This window comes from Podarcis vaucheri, assembly GCF_965113315.1.
Source record: "Podarcis vaucheri genome assembly, chromosome: 2".
In the NCBI taxonomy this organism is placed as follows: domain Eukaryota; kingdom Metazoa; phylum Chordata; class Lepidosauria; order Squamata; family Lacertidae; genus Podarcis; species Podarcis vaucheri.
Window position 1 is genome coordinate 16,485,920 of NC_138760.1, and position 22,025 is coordinate 16,507,944.

Genomic DNA, 22,025 nt, shown 5'->3' on the forward strand with positions numbered 1-22,025 from the left:
TTCACTGCCAATCTACACCATCAAAATGCATGTGGTTCAGCCTTCCTAGGGCTACACCACTTCAAAGTGCATGTGCGATAAGTCACAATATTGAATGCTCTCCCATGTAACACCACCACCAAAATATCCCTGGCTGTGGAAAGCCATGTGAGGAAGGAGGGTTCAAACCCTAGGCTTCTCTTGACATATAATAATACAGTGGTGCCTCGCAAGATGAAAAGAATCCGTTCCGTGATTCTCTTCGTCTAGCGGTTTTTTTGTCTTGCGAAGCAAGCCCATTGACGGATTAGAGGATTAGCACTATTAGCGCTATTAGTGGCTTTTAGCAGCTTTTAGCGGCTTATCAGCTTATTGGATCAGCTGATAAGTGGCTTAGCGGCTTAGAAAAGGGGGGGGGGAAACCTGCAGGAACTCGCAAGACATTTTCGTCTTGCGAAGCAAGCCCATAGGAGATTCGTTTTGCGAAGCACCTCCAAAACGGAAAACCCTTTCGTCTAGCGAGTTTTCCGTCTTGCGAGGCATTCGTCTTGCGGGGCACCACTGTACAATCAGGGGGGTACGAAGTGGGGGGAGGAGGGGGCGGGCCGCCCCGGGTGCCACTCGGGGTGTGTGTGACAAGATGGCCCCTGCCTCCCCCAGCTGTAGAGCGGCCGAGGGTACGTACAGTCAGTATGGGCGCCACTTGTGCGGTGTCCTTACAGGCTGCTGTGCATGCGCACTCAGTTCGGGATGCCGCACATGCGCAGTCTGTACTGGATACTGCGCATGCGCACTCCATTAGGACATCACGCATGTGTCACCGGGTGGTTCGCCCCTCCCCTCAGCATCCTGTCTAGGTGCCGGAGAGGGTTCTTCCACCATTGAATATAATAATAATAATTTATTATTTGTACCCCGCCCATCTGGCTGAGTTTCCCCAGCCACCCTGGGCGGCTCCTAATCAAGTGTTAAAAACAATATAGCATTAAATATTAAAAATTTTCCTAAACAGGGCTGCCTTCAGATGTCTTTTAAAGATAAGATAGCTGCTTATTTCCTTCACATCTGAAGAGAGGGCATTGCACAGGGCGGGCGCCACTACTGAGAAGGCCCTCTGTTGCCTGTAACCTCAATTCTCACAATGAGGGAACTGCCAGAAGGCCCTCGGCGCTGGACCTCAGTGTCTGGGCAGAACGATGGGGGTGGAGATGCTCCTTCAGGTATACAGGACCGAGGCCGTTCAGGGCTTTAAAGGTCAGCACCAACACTTGGAATTGTCCTCGGAAACATAATGGGAGCCAATGCAGATCTCTCAGGACCAGTGTTATGTGGTCTCGGCGGCCGTTCCCAGTCACCAGTCTAGCTGCCGCATTCTGGATTAATTGCAGTTTCCGGGTCAGCTTCAAAGGTAGCCCCACGTAGAGTGCATTGCAGTAGTCCAAGTGGGAGATAACTAGAGCATGCACCACTCTGGCGAGACAGTCTGCGGGCAGGTAGGGTCTCAGCCTGTGTACCAGATGGAGCTGGTAGACAGCCACCCTGGACACAGAATTAACCTGCACCTCCATGGATGGCTGTGAGTCCAAAATGACTAGTTTTCTACATGCAGGGTGTGTGTTCCAAGGAGGGAGAATTCCAAGCTGTAATTTCCCACTGCCATTCTAACCTTACATTTAAAGCACATGACTTTCCCCAAGGCATCCTGGCAACTCTAGTTTGTTAAGGGTGCTAGGAATGGTAGCTGTGTGAGGGGTAGGAAACTACATTTCTCAGAATTCTTGGGAGCAGGGGTGCAATGCACTTTATACGGATGGTGTTCATGCTGCCTATGAGATACAATTCCAGCAGGGTTCTACCACTTACTTCCTCTGAATATGGAAACTGCTTCTCTTCCAACCATTTGCACTTGAGAGGACACCCTGGAGAGAAGAAGGAAAGTCTGTTGTGTAGGAGTCAAAAAATAAACAGGAGGAGACTGTTCTAGCACCACTGCCATGTAACCTAACCTACAGCTTTTGTACAGTTTCTTCATGCCGCTGGAATGTTGTAAAGTAAATGGAGCCATTGTCTAAATAAGAACACTCACAATTTCCTTCCCCCTACATGGGACTTACGGTTTAAAACCTGGAGGATTATTTTGGGATTCTATAGCTCTAATTCCTGCTACCAGGATCTAAGTGCTAATGTGTTAATTAGTACCCAAACCCACTTTCCCTTCTCCGTAATTTTATTAATCTAGATTTTCAAAATAGCCTACAAAAGAGAACCAGAAAACAAATACAGTGGTACCTCGGGTTAAGAACTTAATTTGTTCTGGAGGTCCGTTCTTAACCTGAAACTGTTCTTAACCTGAAGCACCACTTCAGGTAATGGGGTCTCCTGCTACCGCTGCACTGCCGGAGCACGATTTCTGTTCTCACCCTGAAGCAAAATTCTTAACCTGAGGTACTATTTCTGGGTTAGCGGAGTCTGTAACCTGAAGCGTATGTAACCTGAAGCGTATGTAACCCGAGGATCCACTGTATAAAACAGATCAAAAACATCAGAAACAAAAGCAATTATCATAGTAACAGTAAAAATACAAAAAGCAGTAGATATAAAATCAGTTAAAATCCTGGGCAATCTTTTTGTTGTTTTTGTTGTTTTTTTGAAAGTCTAAAACGTTGCTCTCTGGACAGCCCAGTCACATTGCGGCTTCTAAATAATAGTAATTATTATTATTTCTGGCACTGAGGTCCTTCTCTAAATATCCCTCCCTCTCTGTAGGCTTTTCTCAAAACCCACCTAAAGTTTCTCCTAATCACATTGCAGCGTGGGGAATAGGGATGCCACAAACTCCTTGGTCAGGCACTGAACTGGATTGAGCAAATTGATTTCCACCACACATACATAGAAAATAGCTCAGTTTATGCTAAGCCCATAGCCAAGCCCAACCAGACCCCATTGTGCCTCTCATGATCTCACCAGAGAACTCAACAAGGTCCAATCCTTCCCTCAAATGCCCCACAGTGTCCATCCCTCCCTCCCTCCTCCCTACCTACCTGCTCCCATTCTACCCAAATCCCTACCCCAGTGGTGTCCAAACTTTTTTCAAAGAGGGCCAGATTTGCTGAAATGAAGGGCCTTTTTTTAGGACTGAAGTTGTTGAGCTTTTCTTAGGGTTGGAGTTATTGAGCTTTTAGGATTGAAGTTGTTGAGATTTTTTTTTTTTAGGATTTTAACCCAGGAAACTGCCACGGGGGCCGTAGATTAACTTTGGACATGCCTGCCCTTCCCTGTCCCTCCACCAGCTTAAAGGTAAAGGGGACCCCATACCATTTCCAGGTCATGTGGCCAGCATGACTAAGCCGCTTCTGGCGAACCAGAGCAGCGCACGGAAACGCCGTTTACCTTCCCGCCGGAGTGGTACCTATTTATCTACTTGCACTTTGACGTGCTTTCGAACTGCTAGGTTGGCAGGGACTGAGCAACGGGAGCTCACCCCATCGCGGGGATTCAAACCGCCGACCTTCTGATCAGCAAGTCCTAGGCTCTGTGGTTTAACCCACAGCGCCACCTGTGTCCACCAGCTTACTTTGCTTGTTTCTCTGGTTACTGCAGATGGAGGAAGGATCAACTCTGTTTCTCACCCTTTCTCAGTCCAGGAGCACTGGGAAATGTCTTACATAGTAGGGCAGGTGCTGGGAGTGCTAGGAAATATATATATAAATGCAGAGGGGTAGGAGTCAGGATGGGACCCCCCCCCCATCCCAGCTCTGTTTTTAATAGTATTGGATGCAAGCTAGGGCTGCCATATGTCCGGAATTTCCCGGACACAGCTGTGAGTTGTCTGTTGAAAATAGTGTCTGTTATAGAACAACAAACCCCTGTGTTGCAAACTTAACACAACAACACAAGCGACACAATGACCAGTATACTGTACTAGATAGCACTGCAATTCAATTTGAATTGAATTTATTACAGCCCCAGACCAGACTCACATACGGTACTAGACAATGGTTTACCCATGTATCTGCCCTGCAACAAGGCGGCAGTCCGTTGAATCTAGCGAGAGTAAACGACAGTCTATATTTAGGTATTTGTAATTTTTGAAAAATATGTTGCTTGGGTAAACCCTCTCCCATTATCTTTGATTGGTGGATGCTTATTCATCTCGCTCACAGGATGCTGAAGTTCTACATCCCAGATTTGTTGGCGAATTGTTACTTTATCCTAAGGTAAAAATCGTGAAACATGATGGTGTCATCTTCAGAATGTTCTCAAGGGAGGTTGGGGAGGTGTGCTTTTTTAAAGAGAGAGAGAGAGAGAGAAAGAGAGAGAGAGAGGGAGGTGTCTAGGGCAGGGATGTCCAACAGGTAAATCGTGGGGTGTCCGTGGTAGATCGCTGGACCCTTCCTTCCCCCACACAAAAAAGCTCAACAACTTAACTTTGACTCCCTTAAAAAAGCTCAACAACTTTGGTAGATCACTGCCAGTTTTTTTTTTATACCGGGAGTAGATCTGAAAGTTGGACATGCCTGGTCTAGGGCATAGGCTTCTGTTCCTGGATTCTCAGACCACTTCCTCCTGCCGCTGATACCGGGCACTGTTTCCCAAATTGTCTCCAAAAGGCCACAACTCTTATAACATACCCCTCAACCTGTCTCGATTAAATTGAGACATCCCCTTTTGGGGGGCCTATACTGTTGTCTCCCAGTATGTTTCCGAGCACAGCTCAAAGTGTTGGTGCTGACCTTTAAAGCCCTAAACAGCCTTGGCCCAGGATACCTGAAGGAGCATCTCCACCCCCATTGTTCAGCCCAGATACTGAGGTCCAGCTCTGAGGGCCTCCTGGCAGTTCCCTCACTGTGAGCAGCGAGGTTACAGGAAACCAGGTAGAGGGCCTTCTCTGTAATGGCACCCTCCCATCAGATGTGAAGGAAATAAACAACTATCTGACTTTTAGAAGACATCTGAAGGCAGCCCTGTTTAGGGAAGTTTTTAATGTTTGATGTTTTATTGCATTTTAAATATTTGGTTGGAAGCCACCCAGAATGGTTGGGGAAACCCAGCTAGAGGGGCAGAGTATAAATAATAAATTATTATTATTATTATTGTGTGAGAGTATGGTGTCCAAAAACATGAGAGATTGCGGCCCCCAAAAGACACACGTGTTTCTGGGTGCTGTGCTCTCATTCAGGTCACGTGACTCACATGGGAGCACGAGCTGGAAGACGGGTATCCTGGTTTCCTGCTACAACACACCGAAGAGTAAGTTATATCCTTCAATTCCTCCCTCAACACACATCTTTTCTTAATAGCCATCAGCACAACCCCTAGCCCACACTTACCTTTTGCCGCGCCTATGGTTTGCACCTAAAAGCTCTGTGTCTGAGTGTGGGGTTTTCTTGCTCTATAGATTTCCCTGTGAATACCCACTCTTTAGTGCTCAGTTGGAGCAAGCGTCAATTTGAATTTTCAGTGGGTTGCTGTTTGCTGTGATTGAGCTCAATTTGCTTGATCGAACCTTGCAGAGCCCAAGCACCAGGCAGTGAGGCATGGAGGGGGAAGAGAAGGAGATTATTCAGGCAGATAACTTCTCCCATATCCTCCCTCCAACACGGATACTTTTGAACGGAAGCTGTCAGGAGTGTGTTGTTCAGGACTTGGAGCAGGTCTGGGTTAGGTTGGATTATGCATGGCGTGATCTGGTCTAAATCAGCAGGTTAGACCTGAACCCTGGTCTGCCAAGTTCTAACCACTGCACCACACTGGCTGGTATATAATAGGTTAATAATAATCTTTTGGCACAAAGAATTGCCAAAGAACAGGATGCTGCAGTAGATGAGCATTGGCCTGATCCAGCAAGTTCTTCTTTAGTTTGCACGTTCAAACATTTGCTAAATAGTCCTGCTGGATTGCAGTCTCAAGCTTGAGCCCGTTGTTCTCTCAGCGTGAATTACCTTTGGATTTCTAAGTACAAAACCACAATCGAAATTGCACCACTCATCTATGCCCAGAGACTGCTGTTTCCCTGTGTGCTAGAGGACCTGTTATACAGTACTTCTTCCAAAAGGGTCAGTTGTGCTTTTATGTTGTTGTTGTTTAGTCGTTTAGTTGTGTCCGACTCTTCGTGACCCCATGGACCAGAGCACGCCAGACACTCCTGTCCTCCACTGCCTCCCGCAGTTTGGTCAAACTCATGCTGGTAGCTTCGAGAACACTGTCCAACCATCTCGTCCTCTGTCGTCCCCTTCTCCTTGTGCCCTCCATCTTTCCCAACATCAGGGTCTTTTCCAGGGAGTCTTCTCTTCTCATGAGGTGGCCAAAGTATTGGAGCCTCAGCTTCAGGATCTGTCCTTCCAGTGAGCACTCAGGGCTGATTTCCTTAAGAATGGAGAGGTTGGATCTTCTTGCAGTCCATGGGACTCTCAAGAGTCTCCTCCAGCACCATAATTCAAAAGCATCAATTCTTCAGCGATCAGCCTTCTTTATGGTCCAGCTCTCAAGCACATATTGTGTTGCCTTATTGTGCACCATTCCTCTTCTTACTATGTTGTACAGCAGGGGTCAGAAAACTTTTTCAGCCGGGGGCCGGTCCACTGTCCCTTGGACCTTGTGAGGGGCCAGACTATATTTTGGGGGGGAAATTAAAATAATGAACAATTTTCGCCCACCCGCAAAGAGGCCTGAAGATGCTTCGCTTTACCTGTCCCAGTTGTCATCCCAATAGCAGCAGTTGGGCTTCTCCAGCCAGCCAGGCGCTGTGGCGGGGTAGGAGGCTGCGTTGGCCGGTGAAGACAGAAGCAGCAGCCCCAGCGGAGGAGCAGCGGACGGAGGCAGGGGAACCGGGGCGTCGCCAGAGCTTTTAGCCACCACCTGCTGCTGCTGCTGCTTCCCGTGAGGTACCGTGGAGAAGAAGACAGAGCTGCCCGCCAACCTGCAAGCAGTGGCCGCGGCCACCACAACAACCCATCTGAACGCCATGGGAGGAATGAAGGAGGCAGGCAGGCGGCGATGAAGAAAGCGCGTGAGGAAGCAGTGTGGAAAAGGGATGTGGAGAAGGAAGGAAGGGCGGACTGAGGGAGAGGGAGGAGGAGCAGGAGGAAAAAGCAGCAGCAGTCGGCATCCTGGGTCACACGCCGCTTTCACAGCGCCGCCCTGTTGATGTGGGCAGGTGGGTGAGCTGACTCTCACCATCAATGGTGCCTGGCGTGGGACAAGATTGCTCCATCCCTGAGGAGAAAAGCACTGCCGTGTGAGAGAGAGGGAAAGAATGTGCGCCCTGGCGATCCATGCAGCGATTCCTGGACCATCCGCAGGCCAGATCTAGAAGGCAATTGGGCCTGATTCGGCCCGCGGTCCTTGGTTTGCCGACCCATGTTGTACAGGGTGCTCAACAACACAAGGTGATAGTTTTGCATTTGTCCAATCTATGCTTTAGACAGTTGAGCAACCAACAATCGTTATGCTTAACTTGTAGAGGTGAGGATAAGAATCACAAAATATGTCTCATACAGAGACTAGGGCCCTGCGGGACTTGACATTTTTCCGCAGGGCCTGCAAGACAGAGCTGTTCCACCTGGCCTTTGGTTTGGACTCTTATGTTTCCCTCCCCTTATGGCTTTGATCTATGGGCTACTTTAAAATGAGGCTGAATTTTAAATTGCATTTTAACCTGTATTTTAAATTGGTGGTTGTTTTTCTTATTATGTTTTTACTGTTAGCTGCCCTGAGCCCAGCTCTGGCCAGGGAGGGCGGTGTATAAATAAAATTTATTATTTATTATTATTAAACACTCCAAGATGTCACTGCGAAAAACTGGGACGTGCTCCTGCACAAGTCACATGACCCACGCAAGATTGCAGCTTGAGCTCACACCCCAAAGTTTTTCAGGGCCACAGTGCCCCAAAACGGGATGCCCCAATTTAATTGGGGCAGTTGAGAGGTATGATATCTCGTTCTTTCTTTTGCAGGTAGGCAGGATTAATTTATCCCATGTGTGTGTGTGACCTCAGAGTAGCTGCTTATCTATTATGCAAATGGTGTTGTTTAGATGCTTGCAATAATAGGGATTCCACAACTTCCATAAGAAAAATCCCCCACTGCTTTGAGCTGCAGAGGTTTATTCTGTCTTCGACATTTAACCTGAGCAAAGCAAAGCCTGAATGTAGAATTGGGCAGACGTGCACATAGGTTTCTGCAACGTGTTCTTGGTCTTCTGACGGTTTGTGACTTTGTAAGATCATTTTCAGAGCAGGGATGATTTCTGAGCAAATGACAAGTGAGCGGAAGGAGTGAGTGGATTGGCATGAGTACCCAAGAGGGCTTTGAGTCTGCGAGGCAGCCGGTTTTTAACTTTCCTCTCTGCTTTGTCCCTTTGACACTTGCAATAAAATGGAACATCCTCTTTCCTCCCCCTGCCCTCCCCATCTCTGCTGTTTATTTCCATCTGTCAGTCAGCCAATCAATCACTCCCACTCTGTCCCTTGGAAACATATGCATCAACTTGCATAACCCGGTGGTGTTAAATAATTAAGCTGTAGCACATAGTAAAAGCTAAAAAAAAAGAAAGATGCAAGATGCATCTTACAGCTGGAGGATAAGATCATTTGGCAACATTGGAAGAGATCAAATATCTGGCATGAGCAGAAGGAGGCTCAGGATGAGCTGATATCCACTGTGATGGCTAGAGCCTCTTTGGAATAGTCATTTCTCAATCTTCCTAGATGGCTTCTTCCTATGAAAGGTCAGCATTAAAGAGCTCTCTGGGTCCCCCCCCTCCTGTTTTCTTATGAAAGCACTTCGGATGTGAAGAAATTGTCATTCATTTTTTTGTTTCTTTTTAAGAAAAGGAATAAAATAACAGCAGGAATCATACTATAGTATAGTGGTACCTCGGGTTAAGTACTTAATTCATTCTGAAGGTCCGTTCTTAACCTGAAACAGTTCTTAACCTGAGGTACCACTTTAGCTAGTGGGGCCTCCTGCTGCCACTGCGCCGCTGGAGCACAATTTCTGTTCTCATTTCGAAGCAAAGTTCTTAACCCAAGGTACTATTTCTGGGTTAGCGGAGTCTGTAACCTGAAGCATATGTAACCTGAAGCATATGTAATCCAAGGTACCACTGTAATCTGAATCTATTGATCCATCCATCTATCGATCCCTATTCAGGTGATGAAAAAAATATGTGAATAAAATGTCACATAATGTGTGAATAAATACAGACTCCGCAATCAGCCTTCTTTATTGTCCAGCTCTCGCTTCCATACATCACTGCTAGGCAAACCATAGCTTTAACTATACGGACCTTTGTCGGCAAGGTGATGTCTCTGCTTTTTAAGCAGATCATGGATCACTGCCTTGTCATGGCAAAGGGGCTTGAATAACTCAGAGAAGCTATGAGCTATGCCATGCAGGGCCACCCAAGACGGACAGGTCATAGTGGAGAGTTTTGACCAAACGTGATCCACCTGGAGCAGGAACTGGCAAGCCACTCCAGTATCCCTGCCAAGAAAACTCCATGGACAAAGACAACAGGCATATAAAAGATACTCTGCAGTATCTTGCGGAATTTCGGCAAGATCTTGCCGGAATCGGCACGGATGCCAGCACCGCTTCCCCATCAGTGGGGATTTGAACCCCAGTCTCCCAGCTCCTAGTCAGACACTCTCACCACTACACTGTAGTGGCTCTCTTTCCCGAGGAAGAAAACGGAAAGGCAGGTAACAGAAGTGTAGAATACAGACGGGTCAAAGGAACAGCAGCAACCTCAGAAAGTGCTTCTCTGCTTCTTCTTCTGCAGCTTTCTTCAGCTGCTGGTGGAGTCTGGAAGGCGGAAGGCGAGGGAGGGCCCAGTGGCAGCTGGTCGAATGGACTAATAAGGGCATAATGCGTTTTGTGTGCCAGCCCAGCACTGGGAACTGAAATTGATATGTAGAACAATAAAGGGCTATAACAACCTGTCAGGGACCTGTTTCCACAGCTCCACACTTAATAACTGAAATAAAACAATGTTATTAGGTACTTGGTTACATTAAGCATCTTGATACAATGCTTATTTTTTCTCCACTGATGTGGTGACTGGCTGGGTTGCCATACCTTGGTCAGGTTAAAAAAGGGCAAGCCAGGTGGTCAGGTATGAGGTGATCTACATAACACCGGATAGTCTTGAGCAAACTGATTTTGGAAAAGCAGGAGGTAGGCAAAGGGTGGATCTTGTTGTTCTCGTGGATGCTCTTATGTTCTCGTGATTTTATCCTGACAACAGCCCTGCAAGGTTGGCCAATATTACTATTTCCCTATCACAGTTAGGAAGTGAAAGGTTTAGTGAAGGCATGGGGAACCTTTGGCCTTCCAGATGTTACTGATCTACAATTTCCACCATCCCTGGCCCATTGGATCAACATCTGTAAGGCTAAGGGTTCTCTACACCCCATTTAAGTATTAGTGGCTTGCCCAAAGCCTTTGTTCTCTAGAGGACTTTTTAGCTGCCTTCCTCCCTGGACCCCATTTTTCAAACTTAAGGGCATGGCAAGCATTATCATTCACAGCCTTAGTTTACATGTAGCTTAACATAGGTCAATTTATTTTGAAATCACTTTTTTATGGCTCTATTGAACTATTTGCCACATTATTTATACGTTAATGCGATGGATCCCTCCGGATATCCCACCGTCTAATAAATAATGTGACAAATCATTAAGCAAGGTGATAAAAATCAAGCCATTTAAAAATACTTCAACCTGTGTTGCCTTCATGCAAAATGAGCTCCAGGGGACTATCACAAAGATGTACACATTCAGAACTTGGCGAAACTTGGCTCATTGAGTAAAACAGACAGGAGAAGCCGATGGCATGAGCTATGGGAAGGGTTTTTTGGGTTAAAGAAGCACGATCGCATAAGGGCCGAATCCCATGGTTGACTCCCAAAGCCCTGAGGTTGGAAAACAGGGTTTCCTAGTGCTGGCAAAGGGTTCGTAGTGCGGTGGTGTTATATACTGTGGGGGAAGAAGCACACAGGCAGGTCTCATGTCGTCTAGCAAATTTGGAGATTCTTGCAGGCACTCTTATGTAATTAATGACGGTTCATCCATCTCTATTTTTGTTACTGCAGCTGTGGCATTCTGCCCCTGCTCCCAATATTAAGAATGCTGTTTGTCCAGGGATAGAAGGGAAGGGGAAGCTGATATCTTCACCAGAGGGTGGGAAAGGTAAAAGTAAAGGACCCCTGGATGGCTAAATCCAGTCAAAGGTGACTATGGAGTTGTGGCGCTCATCTTGCTTTCAGGCTGAGGGAGCCGCCGTTTGTCCACAGACAGCTTTCCAGGTCATGTGACCAGCATGACTAAACCACTTCTGGTGCGACGGAGACCAGAGCACATGGAAATGCTGTTTACCTTCCCGCTGGAGCGGTACCTATTTATCTACTTGCACTGGTGTGCTTTCGAACTGCTAGGTTGGCAGGAGCTGGGACAGAGCATCGGGAGCTCACCCCGTCGCGGGGATTCAAACTGCCGACCTTCCGATTGGCAAGCCCAAGAGGCTCAGTGGTTTAGACCACAGCGCCACCTGCACTCGGGATGCAACAGCACTCTCTCTGCTTGTGATTTCCGGCAACTGGCATTCAGAGGCATGCTGCTTGCAACAGTGCAAGTAGAACCTAGCCACTGCCCGCTTCTCATTTTCCAAATTTTCCGTTCTCCATGTTTCCATGTCACTTGGCAATCTTTTTTAAAAAGTCCTCCTGAAAATTCACCCACATTTTACTGCAAATTTCTCCTAAATTACATGTTTGTAAAGGCATGTTTGGAGACTCAGGCCTGGATAAGTGGTAGAAGAAGATGCAAGGTGTGTGTGTCACCATGGAACAATTCCTCCTGACAAAGGGATCAAAACACATTGGGAACTATTTCTGAATTACAGTTTTTCCTCGTGCTCTTGAAGTGTCCCAGTTGTCAGTTTGGCTTTCCTCCGCTGCTTGAAATGTTCATTGAAAAGGAACTAGTCTGAGTTCATCCCTTACCAAAACAAACTATGAGTTCACGTTCATGCAAATGAACATTTTAGTTCATAAGAAGTTTATCCTTTCAATAAAAAATGAAAAACCAGTATTCGGAATGGTACAATCTGCTGTGTCAAAGTATAGGGTTTAAAAGTAAACAAGGGGCCACACACAAGTAATAAGATGTCTGACAGGCAGGCTGTCAACAAGTGAAACTTTCCCCATAGTTGTGTTTCCATACTATAAAAGGCTTCACCTGTTCAAATTGTGCCAGCCAGGCACCGTCCTGTGGCCCTTTGGCTGTTGTTGGACTACAGCTCCCATAATCCCTGAACATTGGCCAGTCTGGTTGGGACTGATGGGAGTTGGAGTCCAATACCTTGAGGACCACAGGTCCCCTGCTTCCCGCTAATGGTTTTTAAATGAGCTCTGTAAACTCTTTGTTCCAAACTTTGTTCAAGTTGTATTTACGCTGGTGATTTACTGCTGCTGGGTTTAAAAATAAATAAATCTGCTTCTTGTTTTACATGTATGTTGTTTTATGGCGCTACTGTGTTATGTGCTATTGCTTTAATTCCTTTTCAGCATACAAATGTGTTTTAGATTATGTTTTTCTAATTTCACGGCCTGTTATTTGAATGGTTTTAATATTGTGTGCCGCTTTGGCAAAGGCGACCTAATTTTTTTGAAAATAAATCAAATACTAGTAAATAACATAGCTGTCAACGTTTCCCTTTTTTAAAGGGAAATTCCCTTATTCTGAATAGGATTCCTCGTAAGAAAAGGGAAAGGTTGACAGCTATGGTAAATAACCCCAACATCTAAGGACATAACTAAAGATGTTGCCAACAAATATGGAGCCACCACTGTTCCCAGATTTGTTCTCTCAGGTAAAGTGTGGTTCAGGGGTCAGCAACCTTTTTCAGCTGTGGGCTGGTCCACTGTCCCTCAGACCATGTGGTGGGCTGGACTATATTTTGGGGGGGAAATAATGAATGAATTCCTATGCCTCACAAATAACCCAGAGGTGCATTTTAAATTAAAGGACACGTTCTACTCATGTAAAAACACGCTGATTCCTGGACCATCCGTGGGCCAGATTGAGAAGGCGATTGGGCTGCATCCGGCCCCCAGGCCTTAGGTTGCGTGTGGTTCTGTATAAGGTAACATTTGATGTGACATAATCATTCTGTGTGTTCTCCATCCCCTGCCTCACATAATTGGCTGCTGGCACCAACCCACATAGGTAATGCTTTGGTTAGGAACTTTACCTCTTAGTCTGGCCCTCAGGACTCTCCCCAGACCACATCCACTCCCGAGCCACATCTCCTCTAGCTACACACCTCACCAACCCTGATTTGCACTCTTGCCGTGTGTTTTTGCTTACCTGGATTGTGTCCTGGAGCTCTGATCATGCCTCTTCCACATCTAGATAGAGGGTGGAACTTAAGTCTGCCTTCTGGGATCCATCTGTGAACAGAATGAGTGAGTAAACTACAGTGGTACCTTGGGTTACATACGCTTCAGGTTATATACACTTCAAGTTACAGACTCCACTAACCCAGAAATAGTACCTCGGGTTAAGAACTTTGCTTCAGGATGAGAACAGAACTCGAGCTCCAGCGGCGTGGCGGCAGCAGGAGGCCCCATTAGCTAAAGTGGTGCTTCAGATTAAGAACAGTTTCAGGTTAAGAACAGACCTCCAGAATGAATTAAGTACTTAACCCAAGGTACCACTGTATTTTATACTTTTATACAAGACTGTGTTGTGTCTATTCTTTTTAAGAGGGAATAAAAGGGGAATGACCAGGAAATTTACTTTAGAGGCTTAAACAAGCCTGGCAAACCTATTCGCTGTGTAAGTTTAAAAAGGGGAATGTTACTCTGCTAAATTATAGAACTTGCTAACGCAAGTTGGAAAGGATATAATTAAACAATATATCCTCTCCTGCCTCCCTGAACATTCCCACAGAGAGCACCTCATTTTAGGACCCACCAAAATTCAAAGGTTTCCCACCTGAAAGGCCAAAGACAAAAGAAGTTTCATCCCAAATCTCCCCATCATTTGAGCTGAACTTCCCTTGGGTAAAGGTAAAGGGACCCCTGACCATTAGGTCCAGTTGTGATCGACTCTGGGGCTGCGGTGCTCATCTCACTTTATTGGCCAAGGGAGCCGGCGTACAGCTTCCGGGTCATGTGGCCAGCATGACTAAGCCGCTTCTGATTAACCAGAGAAGCACACGGAAATGCCATTTATCTTCCCGCCAGAGCAGTACCTATTTATCTACTTGCACTTTGATGTGCTTTTGACCTGCTAGGTTGGCAGGAGCAGGGACTAAGCAACAGGAGCTCACCCCGTTGCAGGGATTCGAAGTGCCGACCTTCTGATCGGCAAGTCCTAGGCTCTGTGGTTTAACCCACGGTGCCACCTGCATCCCTTTTCCCTTGGGTAGGAAAGTTTTAACCCAACCCTGAAATTCCACACATGCATGGAGGAATGTGGGCTGTCCTCACACTTGCAATGATCTTCCACTTCCCTCCATTTTCAGTTTTCATTAAAAGAAAAGCAAGGCATGGCCTTCTTACTTAAAGCGTGATAAGACAGAAGATGGATGGTGGGTGGGGTGGAATCATGCGAGTTGTTTTTTTTTTTTATAATCATATTTATTAAAATTTCCAATAATAACAGAATAGGAAAATAAGAAAGATAAAGGAAAGAAAGAAAAAGAGAAACTAATTTAGACCCTTCTTTTCATAACCTTCTTTCTGGGACTTCCTCCTTCCCCTCCCGATTGTATTCCCCTTTATCTAAGTTGGTTCCACAAGTTCTCATCCCCAATTAAACCTAATATATTATACTCATAAACCAATTTAAATTTACACCATCTTAGCATCACTCCTCGTCTTATAATAGAACAAAATTTTCCCCAAGATCCGCTCTCATTCCTTCCACGAGTTCCCCCTTTCTAAAAAAAAGAAAAAACAGAAACGTAAAATATCAAAGTTATAAAGAATATAAGATAGAAAGTATAGAGAAATTCAAAAAGTTGGTTACAAAGCCTTTGGATTCTAATGTTCCCCCTCCCTTCCCCGGTTTTGATTCCCCATGTCCATTTGTCTGTATGTTGTCGGCCTGGAGATCTTAAGTCCACAGCCAAATTTATCTCAGTCCATCATGCTGTTTTCTTCGGATTTGGTTGTCTTAATGATGTTTAACTTCGAAAATCCAATCTAATAGAGGCCTTTAATTTTCTTTAATCTTTTGTTGCTCCTCCCATTATTCTTTCCGTGTCGTATTCAGTCATCTACTCTTTTATTTCTTGGTTTCTCAGGTTTCTGTCTTGTTCAGCTGTCAAAACATTCTTGTTCCAAAATTTAACGTCTCTACAGAGGTTTGTTATTCAGGGACACAGACTTACGTCCAGTTCCTTTCTTGCTTCAATAGAAGATTCTATTGTGTTATAGTCACCTCTGTAGACAAAATAATATTTCAGTTCTGCAGCTTTCCCAGGAGATAAGACCTTTGCACATCCCAGAGTAGTTTTCCACATACGACACTTGTAATGTCCCGAATCCCCTCTAGAGGGATTATAATAACTTTGTATCCTCTAATCCAAAAGTCAATTTGTTGTTTCTTTTTCCCAACAGTTTATATCCATATTTATATCAAATTGTAACAAAATTAACCAGCAAAGAACTTGTAGCAAAGTCCTCTTTATAATTTCCAGTTTTGACAGCTCCTTTGACAGCTGTCAAAATCTCCATCTCTCTTCGCCAGGCTGTCCGAATCGCCCCGGTTCCCAGGGGGGGGTTGCTTTTTCCTCACCCTCGACTCCTCTCCTCCAGCACAGTTCTTATAATTCACATCGTGGAGTTGGTAATTTTTATCATCAATAAGCTTCTGAATAGATCTTGGTTTCTCAGTCCTTGTTTTAGCATGTTTACAATCAGGGAGGGGACTGACTTCCTTTTTTGGATCCCCTCCCGCTCGTGCCAAATCCGGAAAAAAATTCCTTTTTTCCTCCTTTTAAACCCGGTTGCCCAATTACTCACGGGTTGTTGATCAATTGTCCGAATTTCCTTTGGAAGAAGCCAGCGCTCTCCGCCGAATGGCATGCGGCTGCGCCCGGCAGGGGAAGCGGAGGACTCAAAGCACCACGCTACTCCCCGGCGCCCGATCCGTAGCCTTTAAAAAGGCTCTTTCACAAGCCGGGAGAGCGATAACGGTGCCAGCCGAGTCACCATGTCCACGGGATCCGTTCCCGTGGTTTCTAAGGGTCCCCGCGTCGCCGGCGCGGTAGGACCCAGCCCCTGCCGAGCAGACTCCCTCCGGAGCTCGGAGGGAGTCCGCCATTCGGCGATGGCGCCAACCCGGAAGTCTCCCATGCGAGTTGTTTTTGATCCAGCTGTTTGATAAGAAGTAAACCTGTTCCTGGCTTCCAAGATCCAGATTATTACTGTCAAGTATTGGTCATTTAATTAAACTTCATTACAGTTATGTAATAAATGAAACAATTTTAAGCATCCCTGGCTACTCACATTTAGGTTTCCCACCGACTTACAACACTCCTTACCTCCCAGAAGTTCTTTATACCTCCTTCTCTGTGTACTAACCCACCTTGAAACATCGAGATCAGGCTGAACGGTCAGGCTTAATTAATTGGTTACATTCAGCAAATTGGCAACAAGCATGTTAAATTATACAAATTGCAGGAGGCCAGTATTTTTTGTCATTTAATCTAATGAAATATTTTTTTTGATTTATTAGATGCAAATGCCAATCATGGCAAACAGCAAATGGGAACCATTTATTTAAGACCGTGAGATGGAGTCAGTTCTCTGACTTCATGGCCACAGAGCGGGACAGGCAAGGAGGAGGAGCAAGAGGTAGGGGCTGTGGCCAAAAAAAGGAGGGCATACACTGCCGAAAAAAGAGGTCAATTTGCATGTGGTAATTTATATGGAAGGACACACATTTTAAAATAAGTATAATAATTTAAAAATAAATGCAAAGCATAGTGGAGAAAACACCAAGCGACCAGTAAAACAGGTTTGAAGTCCATACAGTAGTACCTCAGGTGAAGTACTTAATTTGTTCCGGAGGTCCATTCTTAACCTGAAATTGTTCTTAACCTGAAGCACCACTTTAGCTAAGGGGGCCTCTGTTCTCATCCTGAAGTAAAGTTCTTAACCTGAAGCACTATTTCTGGGTTAGCGGAGTCTGTAACCTGAAGCGTATGTAACCTGAAGCATATGTAACCCGAGGTACCATTGTATTGTGATACTGGTTTCACAGGTTTTGACCTGGCAATATATCACAAATCATGAGGTGTGTGAGGGCTGGGCGATATATCACCCAAAACCAGTTTCAAGTCCATATCATGATATTAATTTAATAATTGTTGACCTGGAAATATATTGCGGATCAATCTGTCTCTGTCTGTCTGTCTGTCTGTCTGTCTCTCTCTCTCTCTCTCTCTCTCTCTCTCTCTCTCTCTCTCTCTGTGTGTGTGTGCTATGCAAAAATCACAATGTGTGAAAAACTGAAACCAGCCAATACATAGCTCCATCTACATAGCTCCATCCTTATTTCAGACATGGTGATATATCAGTACAGTGGTACCTCGCGTTAAGTACTTAATGCATTCTGGAGGTCCGTACTTAACCTGAAACTGATCTTAACCTGAAGCACCACTTTAGGTAATGGGGCCTCCTGCTGCTGCTGCGCCGCCGGAGCACGATTTCTGTTCTCAACCTGAAGCAAAGTTCTTAACCTGAAGCACTATTTCTGGGTTAGCGGAGTCTGTAACCTGAAGCGTATGTAACCTGAGGCACCACTGTATATCATGGTGTTTAGCTGGTGATATGTGCCGGTTTTACGTATAAGCTAAACAAGCTATAGCTTAGGACCCCACTCTCTTGGGAGCCCCCCCAAAAATTAAAGGAAAAACAAAAGACTGGATGTACATTTCAAAAACCCCCAAAACAAATCAAATAAAACCTGCATACAGCAACAGTGTTTTGTGTTGTGTAGGCTCCTACGATGTAAGTCATGGGCTCCGCCTGCTAGCCTGCTCCCTAAAATGTCACATATAAAGGGCCCCATGACCTTCAGTAGCTTAGGGCCTCATCAAACCTAAATCTGGCCCTGATCATGAAGTTGAAAACCAGTACTCATCGCAAAGTATTGGAAGACACAAGACTTACCTACACTGGAAGAATGGCAGATGAAAGTGATGGACTATATGGAATTGGCGGAAATGACTGGTAGAGTCCGAGACCAGGGAGAAGAGTCGGTGGAAGAAGATTGGAAGAAATTTAAAGACTATTTACAGAAGTATTGCAAAATTAATGAATGATAGAATGATGTTTGAATGAAGTTAAGCGGTTTCTAGCTGTAATGATATAAAAGAATATGGAAAATTTGATTTTTAAATAGGTAAAAATTTAATGTTATAATATATTAAGATCAAAGATCAGGATAATAAGGAGGGAAAGAAATTGCTGAATTAATTAACTGAATTGGAATACAAAAAAGGGAGGTATGAGGAGGTCAGGGAAACAAGGATATGAATGTAAGATATGGAAAGGTTGATTTTTTATTTTTATTTTTTTATCTGTGTATTTATTCTGTATTTTTCTTGTATTTTTATTTTTGTCTTTTATTCTTGTATTTTTTGCTTTAATGCAATTCCTTTTTCTGAAACTTTAATAAATATTTATATATTAAAAAAATGAAGTTGAAAACCAGATATTGCCCAGCCCTAGTGACCAGTTCTGCCTGCACCTTCTGCTCACCAGGTGCTGCTCACTGTTGGTGGGATCCTGATCTCCTTTTTTTAATGGTTCTTTATCTCTAAACCAGACTTGGACTGGATAAATAGCTCTCCAACAGAGGACACCTTCAGAGAACTGTTGTCTGATAGTCCATCAAAACAGGAGGCTGTCCTTTTCAAAGCAGGACACCTGGCTATCCTAGCAACAGGACTCGCCAAGAGTCATAAAGAATTGGTGGGATATGTCACCATGTTATGTCACAATGTTACTGATGGGGGGAGATGAAGGCAAGTGGCCCCAGCCACTCACTTAAGCAGAAAGGTGGGGAGCTTGCATCATTTAAAAGCTGTTGTAAACAAAATCTTCCCTTTTTCCCTTATGGGATAGCCAAGAGCCCATAGAGAGTCCTTATGTAGGTTCCCTATTGGTAGGAGAAAATAATGGAGGCCAACCAGAGAATATTGAGAAGCAAAGCAGGTAGTAAGCCTGATCTTTATTAAAACTGTTGCAACAGGGTGCTCCCCTCATACACAGGAGGACCCCGAAAAAAGGTATGCCTGCCTTATATAGACATTTTAAATTCCCTGCCCTGGAGCTCAAGACCACCCCTCCATACATCATACATACATCACAGAAGGGGTGTAACCCAAGACCACTCCCCCACAAACATCATACCTACATCACAGAAAAGGTGGTCTACAACAGAAATTTGAGTGTTGCTTTTCCTGTCTGGCAGGTTTTCTGATAATGCCTTATCTGATTGCCTGGTGATTACTCACTTCCTGAAACAATGGGAAAGTTCCCTCACCCCCTCTCTCCTTGCAGAGAAAACATTTGGTCAGTTTGGGAGTCAAAATGGCTTCAGGGAGTCAAAATGGTTTCAGGAAGGTCTTCCTGTGCTGCTCCAGACATTGGTACATTTATGAACATTTATTATATATATGTGACCTGAAACATACTCGGAGTTGAGAGTGGATTTCATGCTCTTTATTCAGCTCATGGTAGCGAAGAATGGAAGGTCCCCCCAAAATATCTGCTTTATATACATTATTTACACAACGGGCTGCATGTGATTGGCTAATTCCGGGATTCTCCTGTAGGCCAATTCGGTTGCTGATTCACTTCCACCTGGAGCTGGATTGGGTGGCTCCTGCGGACCAATCATACTGCTGCATTGTTTTAGGACCAATCAGACTGCTGCATTCTGAATCCTATTGTTCTAGGACATGGGTGTCAAACACAAGGTCCGCGGGCCAAATCCGGCCCACCAAACCTCGTCATGTGGCCCGTGTAGCCGCCGCCAGCCGCCAGCCTTCACCTTTTATTCTCGCCTTTTTTTTTTTACACAAGAAAGCCGCCTCTTCAGCGCATGCGTGGCAGCCTACAAGCCAGAGAACGTCTGCCCTCTAGCGGCGCTAGATGCTGATGTGGCCCCCGATGAATTTGAGTTTGACACCCCTGAGATTAAGAGTCTCATGCTGTACCAACTGATGCCACCTTGTACCACTTTCACACTGTTATAAACTTTGTTTTGTTATGGTCTGATGAGTAGGTATGAATAAATAAATCTGAATCATCTATATGGATATTGTGGGATGTGAAACACAAGAGCAGTCAAGTACAACATTCCTAGAGTGAACATGTTTACACATGGGGAGGAATGTTTGTCCAGCCAGCAGGTAAACTTCCTGTTTCCTTCTGGGCTGAGACAGACTTCCTCTGCATGTGACTAGAGGTGGGTGTGGCCTCACCTGTTTAGGTAATGACAAAAGCATAGGGTGGGGCAACCATCTCTCTCTCTCTCTTTTTTTACTATATGCATCGAAGAAGCAACATCTGCTTAGCCAAAGATGCTCTCTTGACTTCCAGCCAAGTGGGGACAAAGGGACTGTCTTCTTATGAGATAGTTTCTAGGTATATGTTACTTTTCTAAGCTAAGTCTGCCTTCTGGGATCCTATTGTGAACAGAATGATGTGTGAGTAAACCTTTTTATACTTTTATAGAAGAATGTGTTGTGTCTTATCTTTTATGAGGAAATAAGGGGAAAATACCAGAACAGTTATTATAGAGGTTTTAGCGAGCCTGAGCAAACTCATGCGCTGCAAGTTTAAAAAGGGGAATGTTGTTGTGGTTGTTGTTTAGTCGTTTAGTCATGTCCGACTCTTCGTGACCCCATGGACCAGAGCATGCCAGGCACTCCTGTCTTCCACTGCCTCCTGCTGGGGAATGTTACTCTGCTAAATTGTGAACTTGTTAACACAAGTTGGAAAGGCTATAATCGAACAATATATCCTCTCCTGCATCCCCGAACATTCCCACAGATATAACACAAGCTGGGATCAATTTCATATGTGCCACTTTAAAAGCTTTCGAGCCTTTCTCCCTCTATTGGTGTGCATGTGTGAAAGACAGATACGCCATTTTAAATAGCTTTCTATACCAGTCCCCTCCCCCAATGATTGATGGTGATGCAGGAAAGTAAATTTACAACTGCATTTCAACTTCCCTGCACTTTTGGTGCTGCCTGCGAACAGATGTTTTCTATCTGAAGCACATTTTTTAGTCCTCCACCCAGCATTCCCCCACCTCCTCCAGAAATGTACACACTCAAGAATGGTTTCCCCCACCCCCTTCACATTTTGACCTCCTCTCTCCGTACAGAAGTGCCTCTCCTTTGGTTACAGTGAGCAAACAAGACTTGGTTCCCTTACAAAATCCTCCTAGCTTTCCATGTCAGTGTGCATGTCCGTGCCCTCTGCCCTGTGATATGCTTTCCACCCTTAGTTGCACTCACGTCAATTTTCAGAGCTCAACTGAGGAGCCGAACTTGTAAAAAAGAGATGGGGAAGCCGTGCCCTTCCCTTTGTTGTTGGACTCCAACTCCCATCAGCCTGAGCCAGCATGGCCAAGAGTCAGGGATGATGGGAGTTGTAGTCCAGCAACATAGGGAAGGGCACAGCTTCCCCCTTCCTGGTTTCGAAACAACATTTACAGGGGAAATTTGCAGATCCTCCAAGTGTCCCTATTTTCCAGGGACGTCACTGATTTAGAGAAGCCGTCCTGGTTTCTGATTTGATCCTGGAATATCCCGCTTTTTCATAGGATGTCCCTATTTTCATTGGAGAAATGCTGGAGGGTATGGTAAAGGTAAAGGGACCCTTGACCGTTAGGTCCTGTCGCGAATGACTCTGGGGTTGCGGTGTGCATCTCGCTTTACTGGCCGAGGGAGCCGGCGTACAGCTTCCGGGTCATGTGGCCAGCATGACTAAGCTGCTTCTGGCGCAT

General features: G+C 45.2%; 1 long non-coding RNA gene across 1 annotated transcript; it reads right to left on the bottom strand.

Moving 5' to 3' along the window:
* Positions 1 to 8,047: 8,047 nt before the first annotated feature.
* LOC309526676 lies at positions 8,048 to 18,925 on the bottom strand. Its single transcript, XR_014216825.1, has 2 exons — positions 18,775 to 18,925; positions 8,048 to 8,698 (listed from the first exon to the last, which is right to left on the bottom strand). It is a non-coding gene; the product is annotated as an uncharacterized lncRNA (long non-coding RNA).
* Between the last annotated feature and the right edge of the window lie 3,100 nt (positions 18,926 to 22,025).